Here is a 6804-nt window from a genome sequence, read left to right on the forward strand (position 1 = left end):
ACGAGTAAAATCGTCATTAAGTCTGATCATACACCACCCCCTTTACACCACTCCCCGTCGATCTTTAATCATCAAAATTTAATAGCATCGATTCTCCTAATACCCAAACTTCCCTGCAAAATTTCAGAAATTTTCGATAAAAAGCTCGGAAATTATTAAGCTTCAAACAGGGTGAACAAAATCGTGCCACATAAATAAGCATCCATACTCCATACATACAGAAATTACCCACGAATTTTTTGCATTTCTCAACGTTTAAAGACGTCCCGAGTCCAAAAATGTAAAATATCTCGGGGGTCATTTTTTGACCGATGGCCGTACTTTTCCTATGTTATATGTAACAGCCGGAAAAGTAAAAATTGATGTTAGAATAAAGATTAACGGTTAAAAATAAGAATAGAAATTATATCTTCGTTAGGTTAATGTTACCTATGGTTCCAAAATGGCGGCTCGTCTCTGATTCCAGCAAATAGAAGAAAGAAAACAGTGGGGACGCACGTTCTAACCTAATCTAACCTATTCTAGTAATTTTGTTGGTAATAATTATGGTAATTTATTAGAATAGGTTAGGTTATGTTACAACGTGTGTCTCCATTTTTTCTATTTGCTGGAATCAAAGACGAGCCGCCATTTTGGAACCATAGGTAACATTAACCCTTCGTTATATTACAGTGACGTTAAATCCAGATGTTCCAAATACGGATTTTGAAATCGGAAAAGGAAATTAAAGTTTACTTTACTAAATAATGCCCAACATATTAATATTTAATATGGTGGTTCGGCTATACCTTACGTCGGTGTTTTTCAATCTTTCTGTAATAGTGGCACTCCTACTCGGTAATTTTTTCTAGGGACACCCATACTTCTGTATCAAAGTAGATTTACTGCGCCTCGCATACGTTTAGCGAAACGCGAGAAGTGTTACGGCACTACATATTTCGGGTCACCCCGTCAAACCATTGTCTTACGTCATCACTTCCGGTTTATATTGTTTCTGCAAGAACGCTTTGTGGTATCCGTCGGTAAACGACGTCGTTAACAACTTTTTAGTTCTTTGACCGAGGTGCTAATCGGCTTCAAAAATCGTTTACGGTAAAGACGACAAAACCGGAAGACACGAGGGCGAGAAAACTCTATAACGGAAATTGTTTCGGCTAAACATAAAAGGGGTAGACATAACAAAACACACCTGTAGTTGTTCAAGAACGTGGAGCAACTTGTACAGTTCTCATATCGTACCGTAAACAATACGTTGGTCCAGAAGGATGTCTTCCGGGAAGATCGTCTTCCTATTTACCGTATTTACACGCTCTTATATGAGAAAATCGTTTGTTTTCGCGTTTTTGAAACACGTGTTCAGCTTGGCTTATAAGGGAATGCTCTTACCTGTGCCACTACTCTGTTTTGGTACTTCGTTACCGTAAGTTAGGTACAAGTACATTCAGCCGCATCGCTGTGGTAACCATTATTAAAAATATAAAGAAATGCTTCCTATACCATGAACATTTATTGTTTTTGGGATACTTTGGACAATAAAGCGCCAATTTTGCCCCATTTACGAGCGCACGTATGCTCTTACATACGCGGAAATACGGTAGGCGTTAGACACGTGTTGTGTGGCGAAAGCGCATTAACGAGAACTTAATTTTCAAAATTCAATCTAGGTTTAAAATACATTAGAAAATTGTGAAAGAACAAATGTACGTCTTTGTAGCCTGTAATACTCGGATTCTTAAAATTCATTTTCAAAGGTTATAAAATAATTTTTAAAAGCTGGATTTTTCATTTAGACATTTCGTTGCAAAAGGAAAGCATTCTTAATTTCGAAATATTTTTATGAAGGAAGTGTTGTACCTTTATTGATTTTGACGTTTCTATTGTCACGGGATGTAGACAAACGAGTTTTGTAATTATCAAGCGCCGTTAATAGCTGCAATAAAGAATAGTTTTGTAAATCGCATTTACATCTTGCAGTCGATTTTTTTTTCTTTTCTGCTATTGTGATAGAGATTCTATAAAAAGGAACCTTGTTTAAACAACTTAAAGTTAGTTTCTTCAAATCTTAATTATATATAATTAACCGTAATTATATATTTTTTTAATGCGATTAAAAAATTACTTGCGGTTTCGGTTTATCTGTCCTTACTGATCTTATCGCCGGATTTATTGCTAGTAGCAAATTTCCGAGTGGTATTTTTTAAAAACGCTTTTCGCCCTGTGGGCACTAAGAGGATCTCTTTTAGCAAGCTCATTATGGATACGGCCAGGCCCACAATGGGGCGGCCGGGTGGCGAAGGACGGGGAAACGACATATCCGGACACCCCCAAAAATTCCTGGGGAGTTTTCGACCCGTTCGGATTCGATCCCGGTCACCCAGAGCGGAAGGTTACCCACCTTGACCTCTCGGCCATCCGGCCGCCTTTCCGAGTGGTTTCTAATTCTTATGAATGAGAGTTTGGCACAATTGTATTTTCCCCTTATTTTCGTTTTAGAATGGGGTACCACAGTGTAATGAATTGTGACGTCACCATTCACTGTAATATTCCAAAATTTTCGAATGGAAGCGAGTTAACCAATCACCGCGGTAAATCGAGATTCGAAATGAAAATATTACAGCGTGAACGATCGAATACTAAAACAGAGGAACCGTTTCTTCGTTTTTTTTGACCGGATGGCTGCGAGATAGAATTATGCCTAATACCCAGAGGAATTCGGTTCGAAACCCGGTCCAAATCGCTATATTGCGGGTCAAAACACTCCCATCTCTCGGATCGACCCTATTGTGGGTCACGCTCACCCTAAATGAGCGTAACTGTGGCTGGCCACATGTATTAAAATCAATCAGTTTCTTCATTTCACGTGTTTCCAAATGATTTTATAGTAGAGGAAGTATCTTATCTACACAATTTATAAAATTATTTTGATTTAAGTTATGTATATATATATATATATATATATATATATATATATATATATATATATATAAATGAAAATATCTCGAAAACCAATAGTACACAGACTAGTAATAGTATAAAAATATAGGAAGGGTGATAAATTGTAGATAAACCGTATTGATTTTTTTTTAATTCTGAGTTTTGATTCGGTACTGCAACACTTTACTGAAATTCTTCGGAAGCCCAGAAGAAGAAAAAGAAGAAAATTACACAAAATTGATTTAGTAGCACAAGAATTTTCAGATTAATGCTCATTAAACGTTGGAAAATAAATAGTTAATACTTTTAGCAATTATTACGCATCAATTAAATTAAGAAATTCCATTATGAACAGTTATACACGAAATTAATTAATGGCGCGTATCATCAGAAAATCGATAAATTCTCGATATCTATCGAAGAAAAATCTGTAATGCCAATTCTTTTCTTCCGATGGATACGTTACAAAGTGATTAACGAGCGTTTTAAGATAATCATATTAAGACACAAAAACTGCTTGGAAACGTCTGTTTTCTTAATCCAATAACCAAGCAGAGTTTTGTTATTGGATTAAGAATCCGAGATCCACAATCTCTTGTTTCGTTGCGAATCTTCGATGCAAGAAAATGACCCTAATAAACCTGAAAGGATAACAACTACAGCGTAAACTTCTGGCTTATTTTTGCAATACCAGATTACAGAAAATAAAACTTTAACAAAAGAAAAAAGCAATTTAATAAATGTCTTAATTACTCTTTTCTGTCATAGGATTAATACAGTAAAATAAGTAAGTTTTTTATATTCTCCGACTGGCGGGAGTTGGTGAATAGGGGGGAAAATTTAACCACGCTTTTTCGTGACCTTTCACCTTTGATATTTAGCTGGAAATTGAGAAAAAATTTACACATTGTCGTCTCTAGTGAGTATAGAATGTATCCAAGCCGGTAATTTCTTTTTTTGATAAAGGAAAAACTTATTGAACCGAAAGACTTTAATTTTTTTTTCTTCTTCTGGATTTCTTTTATTCGAGGACGAATTCTCATAGAAGAATTTCTCTTTATCGGTTTCAATCAAAAAGTATTCGAAAGTAGAAATCAAAACGTCCGAAATTGCTTTAATTATAACGATATCATCTGACAGGAAAGTCGAATAGAATTAATGATCTTCGATGAAGAATAAAGAATGCGTTTTATTCAAGGACGATGCAATTCATTTACATAGAATGCGCGCTGTTTGCTCGTAATTAAACTCCGAAAAGAACGTCACAATTCTTCATTATTCTTAAAAATTAATTTTAAAATGTTATTTTATAATTCGAAAATTGTTTAAAAATGCTTTTTATCGTTCGGTAAAATAAAGTAAATATTCCAAGCGCGATAATGACTTAAAAATTCGAAAAATATTTATTTGAGCTCGTTTAAAATGCAATTTTTCTTATTTGTTTATGTAATTTGAGTTAATTTCAATAAGAAAACAGAGAATAAAATCGGAAACATGTCTGTCTAACTATTCTCTTTGCTTGCTTTCCTTCGGGCAATTAGTTAATTCGGTGGCATCTGTCTCTCGAACAATCCCGCTCCTGGCTATTGTCTTTGGCACATCGACAATTTTTAACATTTACCCATTAATTACAAGTAATAACAGAATTTAAAATTATAAACACGTAAACTAGAATCTGTAATTTTAACGGGAAGTCGGGCCTTTTCGCAGACAATTTACACCAAAATACACTGGCGCGTCGAACAAAATAGGAAACGATCTACAAAAACAGATGTAAAAATACATTGTTTTTCTATATATATAATATTAAATATCAGTATAAATTTTTGATTTATTTCTTGATTAATTTTATTAAATTTACACATGGAAGCGAAGCCAAATTAATAAGTGATGATGATGATGATAAAATATTACTTTTGCCGCTAGCTACAAGTCATTGTTGTTTTCTATAGTCTAGAATATAATTCATCTAGTTGTATTATAATAATAATAATAATAAAAAGGAAAGAATCTTGCATAAACGTGCCGGAAGAAATAAAGAGGAGGAGCGCATTTACAGACTTAAATTTGAAAAATGTCATATTTTTACAACAGATTTTGCGTCATAAATTCGGTCGAGCAACACATCTCCGAGGATATTTATACGAGGAGTAAAACAAAATGGTAAACATCTCGGATGATGAATGGCAGCGTGTAATTTAAACCAGACAATTAGTAGAGCGGATATTGTATTTGCATTTATTATTCCGCTTTAACGAGATCGCAGTTTTGTCGTCTTTATAAAATATATAAATAAAGAGTATAATATTAAAATCTATAAAATTAACGGGGCAAGACGAAAATTCTCATTACGCCATGGAGGATATTAAATTTCGTATTAAATATTTGGAATAATTCCCCCCTTTTGGAGAAAACTAATATCGCCTTCCTGACACGAATCGGATCCATTTGAATAGTTGGCATCGGATCGATTGAATAATGAACCCGTTAATTAAGGAAACATGCAAAATGTCCTACTCGAAATCTGATCAGACAAGAACATTAACTTGTTTCGAATGATATGTTTTAAAGATAAATATATCATTTTAGAATTAACTGTATTTAAAGCGCGATCCGTTTCCAACAGGTAATTACCCTGTTTATCTACAATTAACTGCATTAACTACGGGCAGAAACTTTAACAAATAAAAACCTTTATTATTTTAATTAATGTTAAAATATTCAAATATTTAAAAATGTATTTAACGTTCGATTAAAATCGCTCTCTTCCACACGCTAAAAAGAAAAAGTAGGCAAATTTGACAGTTGTTAATTGATAAAGTCGTAGGACACCCGTAAGTTTCTCTTCTATAATTTTATATAAGACGATGTTTAAGAAATAAAGAGAAGAACATGGAAAGTTATTCAAATTTCAATTAAATATTCTTATCTAAATTTGACACAGTGAAGCATATTAATCTATCATTTAGATAGTAATTAAATTTTCGTGTGGTCAGATTATAGGTTTGATGTCGAACACAATGTTATGACAAGTCGCAAAGTTAATTTTATTGCTATTTGGGGAGATTTTCTCACACCCAAAACAAATCGATTCAATTATTTAAACTATTGTTTTATCTCTTGTTTAATTGTAGATACCGATCGACGTTGTTACTGTTTGATTTAAGCTTTTAAATCCTCTTAATGAATTAATTCTAAATTAATCTTTTAGTTTGGAAAAGACTGTAGATAGCGTTTTTTTTTCTAGAAAACAGACTTTAATTAGCTTTTCTAGAATAAATATTTGAAGTTTGGCATTGTTGAAATGTACGCTTGTTTTGTGTTTCGACGAAAGCGATTACGTAAAACTTGTCGCTCTCTTCTTAAGAAAGTTGTGTTAAATTAATTCATTTCAATTTCAAATCCTTTGTTACGTCATATTCTAGAAAAAAATTCTAGAATTTAAAGCATTTTAATATGATTTTCGATCCACAGATGGCGGTAACTGTCATACGAACGTTACGACGGCGACAGTATACGCGACAAAAGCCGAGTTTATTATTATTTTTATATTAATTTTTTTTTGTTTTTTTTAACGAAAACAAACGAAAATAGAAAAGTGGAATTATTAAATTTTCCTTTTGGAGTAAATTTATTATATTTATACACAAAAGGATCGTGTAAATGTATTATTAATTAGTCAATAAAAGTCGAAATGCATCAGCATAATAAGTTGCGAGTAAATGTCATTTATTGATACGACTCTAAATGCTTCTGCGAATACAATATGAAGGAGGGAACTAGGAATTGAATTAATGCCGTTATATCTTGCATTATACAATTTCTATTCGTGCAAACTGCTATAGAATATTAATAAGTGAATAAATTCCG

This window comes from Centruroides vittatus, unplaced genomic scaffold (assembly GCF_030686945.1).
Source record: "Centruroides vittatus isolate TY-2023 unplaced genomic scaffold, ASM3068694v2 contig_854, whole genome shotgun sequence".
NCBI classification, from domain to species: domain Eukaryota; kingdom Metazoa; phylum Arthropoda; class Arachnida; order Scorpiones; family Buthidae; genus Centruroides; species Centruroides vittatus.